General features: G+C 38.7%; 1 pseudogene; it reads left to right on the forward strand.

Annotated features, from left to right (window-relative positions):
- The first annotated feature begins 288 nt into the window (after positions 1–288).
- Positions 289–16,489, forward strand: part of LOC107876487 — a 35,700-nt pseudogene continuing 19,499 nt past the window's right edge.

Below are 16,489 nucleotides of genomic sequence, written 5' to 3' on the forward strand. Positions count from 1 at the left end.
TTGGTTGAGGCAGTTGAGCAAATGTCAGGCTATGCGAAGTTCATGAAAGACCTTGTAACTAAGAAATGAAAGGTTAGCCATGAGCCAGAGGACAATCTTCTTTATTGTGGCGCTATCTCTACAAGGTCTTTAGTATAGAGAAAAGAAGATCTGGGAGCATTTACCATCCCATGTACTATTGGCCCCCTGAAGTTCACAAAAGCACTATGCGATCTGGGAGCTAGTATAAATTTAATGCCATTGGCTGTGTACAATAAATTGGGTTTGGGGGATCCTACCCCAACAAATATGGGGTTGGTAATGGTAGATAAATCTGTGAAGCAGCCTGTGGGCATACTGCACGATGTGTTGGTAAAGGTAGTCGATTTTGTGCTGCCTGCTGATTTTGTGGTTCTAGATTGTGAAGTAGATTTTAAAGTGCCCATCATCTTGTGTAGGCCATTACTTGCAACTGGGAGAGTTCTAGTAGCCATGGAGTTGAACGAGCTAAAGTTCAGGTATAATGAAAAAGAAACACGCTTCAAAATACAATTATCTATGACTTAGCAATATGAGATGAGTGTTTTATCAATTGTTAACGTCATCTATGATGATAGCAAAGGGGTATCAATGGGTTGTCTTGGCGAAGTCTGAGTAGTCAAGACAACCAAGTCGTGCCGCGATAGTAAATCAGGTGCTATTGGAAGGCAACCCAAAGTTTTTATATTTAAGTGGTTTTAATTTTATAATTAGGATTTAGTACAGACAAGGTAAAAAATAAGGAGGTCAGCTAAAAAGACATGACGACATCTTTAATAAGCCGTCACAACTGTGATACGCTATTAGAAATATCATCCGATAAGCCAAACTTGAGGCAACCTCTGCTTAGGGGTGACGACATTATGGATAGGCTGTCACACTTGTGATAAGCCATCATAAGTCATCATCAGCCCAAAGCCTTAAAAGCTAAATTTTGGGCCTAGTTTAAATCAAATCCAACTTGACCTATCATAGGAACCTTTACAAATTTCCGCTAGTTTTAATTCTTTTTCTTAGTTTATTTCTTTCCTTAGTTTATTTCCTACTCTTTTCAAAACACTTCAAGAAAACAAGTTCCTTTGTGTGTGGGTTTGCAATTCACAATCAAGAGATTCTTCCTACTTCCTACTTCCTCTTCTGTGTGTAATCAGATTAAGGGCCCCCATCAGGTATACTCTAACTTTAACTCTTCTTTTCTTGTGGTAAGTGATTAATAGAGGACAACCCAAGTCACTAAGATGCTTGAACCAAGTTCAACTTGGAAAGGAGCTAAAAATCACACCTAGGGTCTGCTGTGTTGGCCCAACGTTTAAAAAGACAACTCACACTCGGAATTCAAGTGGATTTTGAGAAATAATGGGGATGAAAAATTGAGTCAAAATCAAAAGTGGGTTCTGATAAGAGCTGACGATATTCCTGATAGGCTATTACAATTGTGATGGATTATCAGGAATGTGGTCAAAGGCTGACAAGAATGAAGTAGTTTCTGTTTAGAGCTGACGACATTCTTGATAGGCTATTACAATTGTGATGGCTTATCAGGAATGTTGTCAAAAGTTGTTAAAATTTTGAAGGTGCTACCTAAGGTTGACAACAATTCTGATAATCTATCACAGTCGTGATGGCTTATCAAGAATTATCATCATACCTGGAACCTGAAGCATGAATAAGCCAAAATGATTAATGTATTTGTGTTTGTGCTCTTGTGGAATAACTAATGGTTTTTCTACTGCTATAGGAACCTTAAAATAGAAAAAAAAAAGAAAGAGACCCAAGCACCAAACAAAGTGACCAAAGAAAGTGTACGTTGTAACCTCATCGATGAGGAATCTCATTACGAGGAGGAGGAACCCCTTCTCAAGAAGCAAAAAAAGAAGCAAAGTCAAAAGAAACCTTCCCCATATCTACCCATTAAAGTGTAGGATAGTGATGATACTAAGACTACAAGTCCATCAAAAATTAAAGCTTCTGAACATATTGCCTCTAAGCAAGAGGGTTATAAACAGCATGAGTCTGACTATGCTAAATCTGAAGAAGAGGAATAGGTAGGGTCTAAGGAGTCTGAGTCTGAGGGAACAAAATCTGGATCCTTGTCTACTGAACAACAAGATGATAAAGAGTCTCCATCTCAGGGAACACTTATCAAATTTAAGAAACCTAAAGTTTGAGATAATATTAGGTGGAAAATTCCCAGGGTCGAGAGCATCTTCACCGCTAGGCTCTGCAGAACTGATAGAAGGAGTCCTAAGAGCGTAATTCAGGAAGAAAAGATGATTATCACCAGAGGGTTGAGCAGGTACCCTGAAGTGGAACAGAGTTCCAGTAGTATAGCTTGGGATAAACCACAAAAAAAGGAGGTTCATTTTTCTCTGCACTGGTTTGCGAGTTCTACGTGAACTTCTAGGCTTAGTTGGAAAACATATGTAGGCCAGGTGAAAGAGTAGTAGACTGGCCCCTATTGGATAGAGTGCAGGTGAGGGGCGTAAGGGTTGATGTATTAATCAGAACCGTAAACAGGTTCTTGCATGGTCCCAACATCACTCCTTAGCCCACTGCACCATCAGTCTATGCTCGGATTAGTAACCGAGAGAAACAACGTCCGTGGTTGGCCAACATCATAGCTGAAGGAGAACCAGCATGGGTAATAAATAAAAATGAAAGAATCTGTAAGTCTAATTTCACTCAAGAGGCAAAGTTTTGGTGGAGTATATTGCGTATCTGGATGATGCCCACTGATAGAGATAACATTGTGGGTGATGACCGAGCTATTCTAGTGGCGAGCATGGTGCAGAACCTTCCTCTAAATTTTATGGAAATCATTTCTGATGAGATAAAGATTAGAATGTCGAGAACCGACACTGCTTACCCTTTGATTTGTCTTATCATAGAGTTGTGCTGAGCTGCTAATGTGCCAAAGATTATAGGAGTTGATGATGATATTCCTGCCTGAAAGACTCACAACCCCATACAGTATGATGAAAATAAGCTAGGATTGAGACTTGATAAAGGTACAGAGGTAGCAGCAGACCCTTCAGTTACAGATGCCAGTGCAGCACCTCATGTGGAAGTAAAATATTCTGAGGCTGTGCAGCCAACTTCTTCAGCACAAGAAGGATCAGTGCCTAAAACTGAAGCTATCCCTTCAGTTCCTACAACAGTAGTAGGTTTTGTATTTCATCCGGTCGATATCCAAAAAGTGGATAAACAAGGCAAGTGGTGTGAGGCATATCAATATGCTTTTCTAAACAGTTTGCTGCTATAGTGGACAAGAGAATCAAGGCTGCCCTTGAGCCTTTTGTGACTTTTCCTGAGCGGGTTGTATATTTGGAGAATCAATTTAATGCGCGGGCAAAAACATGTCAGGGGATGATCTTGCTAGATTCAGAGCAGCATTGGACAAGGTAAAGACAGATGTTGGGGTGTTGTAGCAACACCAATTTATGATGCCAACAGGTTAGGCCATGCATGAATCTTAGGAAGAAATTCCAATGCTTGACCTCATTGAAGACTCACCAAATAAAAAGAAGAAGAAAAGTGAAAAGAAAGGTAAGGGAAAGATAGAGAGGCCCAACAGTGATAAAGAGCGAAAAGTAGAGAAGAAGCAAAGAAAGAAGAAGGAGAATGAGGATCTGAAAAGGGCAAAAATTAAGTCCTTAGTTGATAACGAGAAATGGGAGATAGCCATCTGAGCTAGGGCTGCAGGTGCCTCATCTAGATGGGCTCCCACAACTACAAAGCCAGATGCTCCCGATAGAGAGAAGACAACAGATGATGTAGTAGCAGGGTCAGAAACCTAGGATCCATATGATTGATTGCCTTCAGGTATACCCTAACCCTTAGAGTAGTTTATTTTTTATTTTAAGTTGAGGGTATAGGGTAGTTTGTTATTGTAGCATATTTTGTAGATAATTAGGAGTAATATAAGTACTTGAGGCAGTTAGCTTGTTTTGTGATTTTTGAGTACCTCTCCCTTGGTCTGATATATTGTCTACTATATGAATTGCATCCATTTGTGACAACTGTGCATGTTTTTGTGGCATTAGTCTGGCAACTAAATAACCTTTATTAAACAAGTACATGAACTAGATAAGTAGTGATATGTAAGATACTTGTGTGCCATATGTGTGTAAGGTCTTACTCAATTCCTGTTGTGTTGAATCTAGAACTTGCCCGATTAGTCTTGCCATGGTCATAGGATAGGAGTTAGGAATGGATCATAGGCCGTTTTTGATGATTAGTCCACTTTTAGCCTAAATGACCTTCCCAATGTGAAGAATATCTCTTGATTCCTATTAGAGCCTAATTAGCCTATTTCTTTCTATGATACCTCTCGCCTTCCCATATATATCACAATGAACCTATTTTGGCCCCAGTCCTCCTTGGACACTGTGCACCTTTACTTAGGCAAATAGCCTAAGTTGAGGATGTCTATCATAGGGGTGCGTGATACAAAATGAGTATAAAGAGAGGAAGAATAAAAGAAAAGAATAAAAAGTTGGGTACAGTGAAAAAGAAATAAGAAATGAGAAAGCTATGTAAAAGATGATAAAAAGATAATGTGATAATTGAAAAGACCGTATCCATCTTGAGTATGTCTGATCAATAAAAGAAAGGAAGAAAAGATGGTTGAGAGTTGAAACCCCGAGAGCTTAGTGTAGTGTCAAGGAGGCATAGTCACTCTAAAATATCCATAAATATCATACCAGCCCCTAGACTACGTTATAAGCTTAAGAAAAGCACTATATTGATCCTAACTAACATGTCTAAAAACTTGAGTACTGACTATAAGGGCAAGCCTATGGCATTTGACATGCAGTGTTTGGAACTTCAGTCTGAGAGTGAGTCTTGTTTTATCCCTCTGTTTATGTATTTGAATTCTGATATGAGTGAAAAAGGGATTTCTTTATTGTGAGGGCACACTGTGTATGTTGCTAGTCTTTGACCTGTTCAGATAAGTGTGATCTTGGTATGTCATGGTTGTTATTGCTGAATTTTTGCCATATCTTGATTCTTGTGAATTGCATGGTTGTTTTTCAAAACATCAATAGTGAGCTTTAAAATTGACTGACCTTGGAGATGATGAATATATTATGAACTATTATGAGTAGTTAGCTACCAAATTGTACTTTGTATTCTCTGAGTTATATTATGGTTGTTTGAGGACAAGCAATTTTTTAAGTTGAGGGTGTTGATATGTGATCCTATGCTAACACGTTTGAGGCTTTTGACTCTAAATAATTTTAAGATCTTGAGCAACTTTAGTTATTTTTGATTAGTTTACTTTGATTTTTTGTAGTAAATGTTGAGATGTAGGAGAACCAAAAATAATGGAATAAAAAGGCCAAAAAGTGAAGCAAAATAAAGGACAAGTGTGGCAGATGATGTTCATGATAAGTTATCAGCCTAGTGATAAGCTGTCAAGGATGCCATTAGCTTTAAATAGAGAATGAGAGTTGAAAACATTTTTGTGATGACGTTCGTAATAAGCCATCAGGTTGGTGATAAGGCATCAACATCATTGTCAGCCTTAGACAGCAGAAACCAAAAGTACAGAGGAGCTGACGATAACTGTGATAAGCTGTCAGACTCCTAATAAGCTGTCATGGATGTCGTCGTCTATTCCAAGAAAAAGGTTCAACTTTAATTTTATTTCCTTATTTAGGTTGAACTATTTAAAGCTTTGTTTTTGGGTTTTCTAGGGAGATTCATTCATCATCATCATTATTCTAAAGAGAGTTTGATACTTTGAGTCTTGGAGAATATTTTTCGACATTTCTTTCTCTATATTTTTGGATTCAAACAATACAACTAATTTAGGTATTTTCCTTTGTGATCTAATCTAAGATTTACTAATTATTATTCATCTTTGTAAGTTAATCTTCTCAATTATGAATTCAATTATGTGTTTCTTTCTTTCCATCATGAGTGGCAAAACATTGTTAATCTGAATTATGGGATCTAGGTTTAAGGTCATGATGAGGTGCTAAATACTCAAGATTCAATAGGTGTTAGGATTTCTTGATAATTCTGAAGTTTTAATTAACGTTTGTTGGTTGTAAACAGTAGACACACCTGCTTTGATTTGCTTGAGAAAGAAATCAAATATAGTAGGAAGTGAATTATCAACAAGGACTCGAAAATACTTCGTTTAATAATCAGCGCTGCAACAAGGTTGATTAACCTGAGGTAAAATCTGGACAGTGAATAACAATTTCTAAGTCTGTGAGGATTAGAAAATTAGACGCTTAAATAGGTCGACAGACATTTGAGCATATCATTGATAAAGATTGCTTGTTATCCTAACCACCGTGAGAATCTTGAGACACTTTAGCATCTGTCATGCATCGTAAGCCCTAGTGAACATAATTCTGGTTATTTCATAAAATATTGATTACAAACATCGAAATTAAAGTGACAAACAATTATTTGTGAAACTTTAACCCCCACTTTAGGAAACGTTAAACTATCAGTGAATTAAATCGCAAACGACTTGAGTTCACACCAGATTCCCTATGGTATTCGACCCTAAACTAGTTGAGTTTTATATTGGAAATGATTACTTACACCCATTCAAGAGTGTAGTTTGAGCATTATCAGGGATGACTTGGATATCTTCTCTCGGGGGATGTCTAACCATGTAGGATCTCCTTCCTCTGTTAGTATCCTGGATAACGAAGGCATTTTTTAGGTCCATGTAAACAACTGATGCTCCAAGTTTGGTATTGCCCGAGGTATCTGATATTCAGCTCCAAATAAGAATCTATTCAGCGTTCGCTCTAAAATATCTATATCAACTCTATGAATAGGAAAAGTATTCCTCTTGTTCATGTTAGCAACTGATGTACCTGGAAGACAGTTTTTCTCAAGCAACGCCAAGTAATTGGCGAAAAATTCATGGACCAGACTTGGTTGATAGGTCCCCGGTGGCCTACTTATTCGTGCCAGTTCATACTAATTGAATCGGCACTCAAGCTCTGGGTATTCGTGCAAGGTCGTGGTCACAATTTGATGCTTTTCAAAAATATCCCACTTTATGGCTACCCTATCTTTTGTTGCCAACCCATTGTAAAAATGCTCTCTGGCGCCCTCAATCTACCACCGTATAGCTTTCCACACATGCAGATCCTTGTGCCGAACCAAATTTGGGTCTGCTTGTTCAGGACTTTTCTCTTGGATGAGGTTAGGTACTTTAACCCCGTCTGTAACTAAAATTGAACTTGAGTTGCTTCTGCTACTACTTTCACCCTCCTCATCAGACTGGGAGGATGAAGAATTCACCTGGCAATTGCGTCGGGTGTTGTGTTCCGGTGCATTCTCAACTGTGTTTGCCCTTGCCTGGACCATTGGCTCTACCTCTACCTCTGGTGTTCGGTAATTTGCTTGACTTGGTACTTACAAGTGACACATTTCAGTTCACGAACTTAGACCCAAAAACAAGAATGATTATGGACCAACCATGGCTAGGGCGATGGTCCATCGGTCCCGCCATGATTCGTCGACCCAAACCATCGAGGTCATTCCACTTACATTGTTTTTGAGGAAGTGGCGATAATTTTAGGCAATAGGTCATTGGTTATCCGATGGTCCGTTGCTCTGGCCGTCGCCTGCCATTTTCACTCTCAGTCCTCATTTCGGCATTTTGTTGAACACCTTGCAGACACTTCATTTAAGGATTATTTTTATGGCATTTTTATCAATAATACATATCCAAAGTTTTCCATTTGTTGTTCCATTGGTTACTTAGACTTCACCCAGGATTTTTTCAGGTTTCAACTTTATTTAGACCCACAGACAAAAGAACTCAAGCTTATAGAAAATTACTTTACCATTACAACCTTCACATGCTTTCTTGATTCTTAGTGTTGAGTAACATAATGAGTAAAGAAAAATTCATACCTTAGCATTGCTGCACTTGATTATTCCCTTGAATTGTACTCTAAACACAGGACATGGTATGACACTTTATTTTTGTGGAGAACTCTTATTGTTTGTGATTGAAAGAACAAGGAGAAGATAGGCTTTAAATAGGTGGGAAAGAGGGTCGTGGAAAGTTTTCATAGAGAACGAAAGAATTCAGGTATGTTGCATAGTTTGGAAGGTACTCAATCGCTTCACGTTACCTATTTAAAACCATTTGGGTCGAATAAGAATGAAAAATTTGGCAATTTAACCCGATCCGACTCGACCCACTGAAATAGGGTTAAATGTGATGGTTTGCATGACGGTTCATCGCCTATGCGATGGTCCGTCAGTCAAACCATCATCCTAATCCAGTGAACCTACCTTGTGACACATTAGTAATGGTTTATGCGACGGTTCATCGAATATACGATGGCCCATCGGGTGATCCGTCGGTCACCTAAAACTCCTTTAGCTTTTGTTTTCCCTACACTGTTGTACCTGCACACTTCCACAAACCCTTCAGCTTGCATAAATCAACAAAAACAAACAACGAAATAACTTAATGCTATAAAGAAACACAATGTGGGTTACCTCCTACTAGCACCTGATTTATTATCGTGGCATGACTTAGTTACCTTTGATTACTCAGACTTCACCGAGATAGAAAGTAGCAATACTTTTTATCGAGTCTTTTGGACTGATATAAAGTTTGACTCATTGCCCATTGATTTGAAGACACTTCCATCTTTTTTTTCCAGTTTGACTACTCTAGATAAATAGACTTGACTAACTTTAAATGGGCCTGACCACTTGGACTTACATTTACCTAGGAACAGTTTGATTCTTGAGTTGAACAGAAGCACCAAGTCATTTTTCTGGCAATCTCATTTTTCAATCCTCTGATCATGATACTTCTTCATCTTCTCCTTGTATAAGTCTGCCCTTTCAAAATCTCCAAAACGGAACTCATCTATCTCATTTAGTTGCCCCAATCTCATATTCAATGTCTCACTCCAATTTAGACTAAGCTATTTCAGTGCCCATAACGCTTTATGCTCTATCTCAATCAGCAAATGACACGCCTTGCCATATACGAATTGGTACGTAGACTTGCCAATGGGTGTCTTGAAAGCCATTCGATATGCCCATAAGGCATCGTCCAGCTTCTTAGACCAATCCTTTCGGCTAGCATTTACAGTCTTGGCAAAGATAACTTTGATTTTCCAATTAGAGATCTCTACCTGCCCACTGGTCTGTGGATGGTATGGAGTTGCCACCTTATGTTGTTTGACTCTATATTTTGCCAAGGAGGCTCTGAATATGTTGTTGCAGAAGTGTGATCCTCCATCGCTTATGATGGTATGTGGTACCCCAAAGCCAGAGATGATATTTCTCTTTAAAAATGCAACAATCCGCTTTTCTTCATTATCCTCCAGAGCCACAACCTTGACCTATTTTGACACGTAGTCAACAACAACTAGTATTTACTTCATCCAAAATGAGCTCACGAAAGGCCCCATGAAATCTATACCCCACATATCAAATAATTCTACCTCCAACATTTTAGACACTGGCATCTCATGGTGCTTTGAGATGGACCCTTGACTTTGACATTGGTCACATCTCTTTACGAACTCAGAAGCATCCTTGAACAAAGAGGGCTAATAGTAGCCACTCTAAAGCACTTCTCTTGCAGTCCAATAACTGGCATGGTGACCTTCAACTGGGGAAGCATGGCTTGCTTCCAATATACTCAGCATATCTACTTCTGGGATGCACCGTCTAGTAATACCATCTGCACATCACCGAAAAAGATATGACTCATTCCAAAAGTAATGGGTCATATCATCGAGAAAATTTTTCCTTTGATGAAAGAAAAGATTCTCTGGTATCACCTCACTTACCTCATAGTTCACAAAGTCAGCATACCAAGGTACTTTTTCAAGCACTACAGCCAATAATTTCTCATCAATAAAGGAATCATCAATCTCAAGCGCGTCTTTTACTACCTACTAACCTTTGAGTCTGCATAGGTGATCAGCCATTTGATTCTCACATCCCTTATGATCCTTGACCACAAGTCAAATTCCTGAAGCAGAAATACCTACCAGTCAACCTTGGTTTAGCATCCTTCTTTTCTATTAGGTACCTCAAGGTGGCTTGGTCAGTGTGTAACACTACCTTGGTACCTAGAAAATATTCCCAAAATTTCTCAAAAGCATACACCACTGCAAGTTCCTACTTTGTGACAGTGTAGTTTTTCTGAGCTCTATTTAGTGCGTTGCTGGCATAATAAACTGGATGAATTAATTTGTCCTTCTTTTTCCCTAGCACAGCTCCAAGGGCAACACTGCTTGCATCACACATTATCTCAAACAGTTTTGACTAGTCCAGTGCAACAATGATAGGGGCCTCAACCAGATTCCTCTTAAGGCATTCAAATGTCTTAATGCATTCAGTATCAAAGAAGAACTTAGTTTCCTTCTCTAAAAGTTTGTAGAGTGGATTTGCAATTTTAGAGATGTCTTTTATAAACCTTCGGTAAAAGCCAGCATGCCCAAGGAAACTATGCACCCCTTTCACAGAGATGGGAGGTGGTAGCTTCTCAATAACTTCTACCTTGGCTCGATCAACCTCTATCTGTTTTGGTAAAATTTTATGCCCGAGAATAATGCTCTCCTTCACCATGAAGTGGCATTTCTCCCAGTTAAGTACAAGATTCAATTCCACAAACCTCTACAATTCCCTACTCAAGTTCACCAGACATAGCTCAAATGAATCTCCAACCACATAAAAATCATCCATTAACACCTCCAAGGTGTCCTCAACCACATCTGAGAAAATAGTCATCAAATACCTTTGGAAGGTAGCGGGTATTACATAGCCCAAACGGCATCTACTTGAATACAAAAGTGTCATACGGGCATGTGAATGTCGTCTTCTCCTGATTTTCAAGAGCAATACAGATCTAAGAAATAATACCATCCCCTTCCTTCTAACCGATCAAGCATTTGATCCATGAAGGGCATTGAGAAGTGGTCCTTTAAAGTCCATGAGATTAGTTTGTGATAGTCCATGCAAAATCTTCAACCAGTCATAGGCCCGAGAGGAATCAATTCGTTCTTTTCATTTGCAACAACAGTCATGCCCCCTTTCTTGGGCACACATTGAACTTGGCTTACCCATTTACTTTCCGAAATAGGATAAACCACTCCTATATCCAGTCACTTAAAAATTTCCTTCTTAACCACCTCTTGCATCGGTGGGTTAAGTTGGCATTGATGCTCAATGGTAGGAGTACATTCTTCCTCAAGTCGTATATTATGAGTGCAGAGGCCAAGGGGAATGCCAATAATATCAGCAATAGTCCAACCTATTGCTTTTTTGTATCTTTGAAGCACCAAAATAAGTACTTTCACCTGCTATTCACCCAGGTCAGCCACAATAATAACAGGTAATGTATTCCCACTATCCAGGAACACATACCTCAAATGACTGGGTAACTCTTTCAGCTCTAGGATAGGTGTTTCTTTTATAAAGGGCTAAGCAGGTGGACTTGGACAATTTTCTAAGTCCAAATCCAACTTCTTGGGTGAATATGAGTAAGACTCCATGCCCATTAAGGCACAGATAGTTCTCCTCATAATCTTCTATACCATACTAATCAAAATTCATCAACACGACAAACAATGTTTCAACAGCAAATTTCTCTACAATTGGCACTTTATGCTCTTCCTCATAATAAACATCCATAATGGAAAACATATGCATTTCTTTCTGCTGCTTCATTGATTGGCATACATCAAATCACACCACTTTATTATTCATCCTAAATAAGAGCTCATTAGCATGTAAATCAATCCGCATACTTCCAGTTGTGAGGAAAGGTTGACCCAAGATTATGGGCACCTTGAAATCCACCTCACAATCCAGAGTGATGAAATCTGTAGGAAATATTAAACTAGTAACCTTCACCAGCACATCATACAAAATACCAACGAGTTATTTTACCAACCTATCTGCCATCACAAGTTGCATGTTAGTGGGTGTAGGGTCTCCCAAACCCAACTTTTGTAAACAGCCAGCGACATTAGATTGATGCTAGCTCCCAAGTCGTATAGAGCTTTTGCAAAGTCAAGAGGTCTAATAGTGTATAGGATAGTAAATGCTCCTGGATCTGTCTTTTTCTGCACCAGAGACCTTGTGGAAATAGAACCACAATGATGAAGATTATCCATTAGCTCAAAACTAACTGACTGCTTCTTTGTGATGAGGTCTTTCATGAACTTTGTATACCTGGGCATTTGCTCTAATGCCTCAACCAATGGTAGATTAATCATCAACTGCTTAAGTATATCCATGAATTTGCTGAACTTTGTTTCGTCGACCTTCTTATTCAACCAGTGAGGAAATAGAAGGGGTGGTTTTAGAAAAGTGGTAACCACCACTTCACCCTCATTTCCCTTATTCTTCTCCAACTGATCAACCTACTGACTGTTGGGTGTTGTGTCATCTCTAACCTCATCCAATTTCCCAGACTCCACCGGATGATCCGTTATAATATAAACCAAAGGCTTACCCATAGGAGGGATCACCAATACCTTACCACTTCTAGTAGTGATACCCATAAAAGAGCCATCATTTTACGGATTATGAATGGTATCACTTGGCAATGTTCCCATCTTTCTCTGATTCAACGCTTCCGATAGTTGGATCATTTATTGCTCCAACTGCTTGATAGTGGTAGAGTGCGAGTTTACAAACTGACTCACAGAAGACAAATCGCTCTTCATGGTAGTCACTCCATAGTTGGTAGCTTCAACTCCCTTTAATAGTTTCTCCATCATGTCCTCCACGGACATCTTGCCAGAGCTAGTTGCAATATTATCTCTACTTCCAGGAGGTATATATAGCCCACTCCTGTCATTCTTACCTTTCTAATTTCCTTACTCCCTATCCTTGTAACCAGCCTTATCGTAGTAGTTTCGACCTTTATTTCCTTGGCTATTGCCTTGGAAAACCCCCTAGTTATTCAAATAGTTAGCCTCTTCTTTCGAATCAGAATCATCTCTACCTTTGGCTACAACAACTTTCACTTTTTCAATCCTTACAGATAATAAGTTCTTGGTTAAAAGATCTATCTGCATCTTGATCACGCTTTTCCTCTTTCTTACGTTGTTTTGCAGTCATGCCAATAGACACAGTAGGGCTTGATACCACAGATTCCTTGGTATGCCAAGCTCTACTTTGTTTGGCCACCCGATCAAGAATCTTCGAGGCCTCCTAAAAAGTGAGGTCAACAAATGATCCCCCTATAGCAGTATCAACAACTGGCTTCGTAATAGAGTTCACAGCTCTATAAAGAGTCTCCATCAGATGAATATCTGTTATATTATGGTTTGGACATTGTGTCAGCTTATTTTTGAACCTCTCCCATGTCTCATGAAGGGCTTCGGTTGGGAGCTGCCTAATGGTGTTGATCTCATCCCTCAACTATACCCTCCTGGAAGGAAGAAAAAACCTTTCTAGGAAAGCCTCTTTCAATTGCCTCCAGTTGGTTATAGAATCGGGCGTCATCTCATTAAGCCACCATATTGGTTCCCCAGATACAGACAATGTGAATAAATACAGGCGGATGGCATTCTTTCCTACACCCAAGTTATCAAAGGACTTTTAAATAGTGACAAAGTTCACTAAATACATATTGGGATCATCTACAGGGAGTCCACCAAACAACCCCTTTAGATGAAAGAGCTGAATCATTATACTGGTAATATTAAACTTTGATCTGGTGCTAGAGGTGGAGGAATAATAGCTCCAGTGGAACCAACTCCGTCCATTCTCTCTTCATCATCATTAAGATCAAATTGAACATCTTGGCAATCAGGTCTCGCCCTGAAAAGATGGTTTCTTTTTACATTTTTGTTCACTAATGTGGCTACATTCTCTAAACATGTTCGATTAATAGGATCTAACAAGTCATCATCCCCAAAATCATCATAATCAGGATTAGGCTAATGTGCCTGCTGGTCATTATTTTGCTAATTTAGTTGAGCTCTAGCCAACGTAGCGAGTCTGTCAGCATCTTCGGGTTCTGTCATTCTGCTAATTAGTTGCGGTTCTGGATGTATTAGTAATAATGGTGCACCCGATCTCTGTGTACTTAGAATACACAACAACTACCCTACACAAAACAGAAACAACAAACCAAAGTAAAATTTGTGAAACTTGACCAAAGGTCAATTAACAAACACAAACTTAATTAACAACCGCATTCCCTGACAACGGCCCCAAAATTTGATACGCCAAATTACACCTCTCTTACGAGAGAATAAGCGATCATTTTCAAATATAGAACCCAACTGGGTTGGGTGTCGAATCCCACAAGGAATATCGTGTTTAATAACTATTGTGAATGTTATTAGACTATTGATCTAAGATTCCTGGGTAGAAGGGAGTTTTGAAGTGTTAACAGAGTTCTTTCATATTCTAGTCACACAAAATTCCAGCTAATGCGAGTTAACATAGATGTAATTTCAATGAGAGTGAATTAACTAGGGTTATTATCACCAAGATGTTCAAACAGTTAGGGTTGTGCGTTTGTGCTTAAATTCTAAATTGAGTATTCAATTGCAAGAATTATTGAATTCTAAAAATTACCCAAGTGTTTCTCAACCTAATGGGTGTTTCACCCTTTACTTCTCTCAAACTTAAAGTATTCATGAATTATTCAATAATACTCTCATTAGGGTTAATCCTGTTAAGGCATCAACCCATTAACCCAAAGGGAAAACCTATGGATTTCATCTTAATTACTTTTTTTCCCAACATCCACTTTCTTGTCAGACAAGTGGATAATTCCTATGGATATTTTCAAAGCAAACACAACCACCAATAGCTTCATATCATGAGTAGGATAATTCCTCTCATGTTCAACTTCCTGAAAGCATAGGTAATTACTTTCCCATGCTGCATCAACAAACAATCAAGACCTTCTCGAGATATATCTCAATAAACCATGAACCCATCATTTCCTTTTAACTAAGTCGGAATTGGAGATGAAGTCAACTTATCCTTTAATTTCTCAAAACTCCAATCACAAGTATCTGACCAAGAAAACTTGACTTTCTTCTGAGTTAACTTAGTCAAAGGAGTATCTATCGATGAAAATCTTTCCACAAACCACCTATAATACCCGACTAAACCTAAGAAGCTCTGAATGTCGGATGGAGTCATAGGTCTAGACCATTTCTTCACTATAGCAACAGTCTACGGATCAATCATGATCTGCTCACTAGAAATAATGTAACCTAAGAAAGTTACATCATTCAACCAAAACTCACTCTTGGAGAACTTGGAATATAACTATTGTTCCTAAATTGTCTGTAACACCACACGGAGGTGATTAGCATGATCTACCTTGCTCTTCAAATAAATTAGAATGTCATTAATGAACACAATAACAAAGAGTTCCAAATACTAACTAAAAACCCTATTCATCAGATCCATAAAGGCCATTGGAGCATTACTCAACCCAAATGACATTACCAAAAACTCAAAGTGCCCATGCCGAGTATAAAAAGTTGTCTTAGGGATATCTACCTCCCTAATTTTTAGATGATTGTACCCATGCCGAAGATCTATCTTAGAAAAAAACTTGGTACCTCGCAACCAGTCAAATAGATCATCTATCCTTGGAAGAGGATACTTATTCTTGACCGTCACCTTGTTAAACTGCCTATAGTCAATGCACATCCAAACGAGAACCATCATTCTTGCGCAAAAACAACATCGGTTCTCCCCAATGAGATACACTAGGAAGAATAAACCCATTATCCAAAAGATCCTTAAGTTACTCCTTGAGTTCCCTTAACTCAGCCAAAGCCATTAAATATGGAGAAATAGAAATTGGATGAGTGTTCAAAATTATATCATTGCCAAACTCTATTTTCCTATCCGGAGGAACACCAGGAAGATCATCCGAAAAGACCTCTGGAAACGTATTAACCACTTGAACTGATTGGAAAGAAAGACCTTCTGAGTTAGAAGCTATAACCTAGACCATGTAATAAAGACAACCTTTGGAGATTAACCTCCGAGATCTAATATAAGAAATAAACCTCCCCCTAGGAGTTAAAGAAACACCCACCCCCTCTTCCCCCTCCCTACTCTATAACTGCTTCACTAGGGAACCTAAAGAAAACTTTACAGATTCAATAATCTAAGGATGTGTAACAAGATTGCAACCAATCCATACCTAAAATGACATGGAAATCAACAAAATACAATTCAAATAGATCCACCAAGGTCTGCTTGCCACCAACAGATACCATACACCCCGTATAGACTCTCTTAGAAATAATCGAGTTACCTACTAGGTAGAAATAGAAAAAAGATCTGAAATAACTTTTGGATCAAACCAAAAGATACAGCCACATAAGGAGTCATATAGGAGAGAGTGAGCCCCAAATCAAGAAAATAATATACATCAAAAGAGAAAAGCTATAACATACCAGTAACAACATTACGTGATACCTCATATTCCTTTCGAGATGCCAAAACATACAAC

Source organism: Capsicum annuum, chromosome 7 (assembly GCF_002878395.1).
Source record: "Capsicum annuum cultivar UCD-10X-F1 chromosome 7, UCD10Xv1.1, whole genome shotgun sequence".
In the NCBI taxonomy this organism is placed as follows: domain Eukaryota; kingdom Viridiplantae; phylum Streptophyta; class Magnoliopsida; order Solanales; family Solanaceae; genus Capsicum; species Capsicum annuum.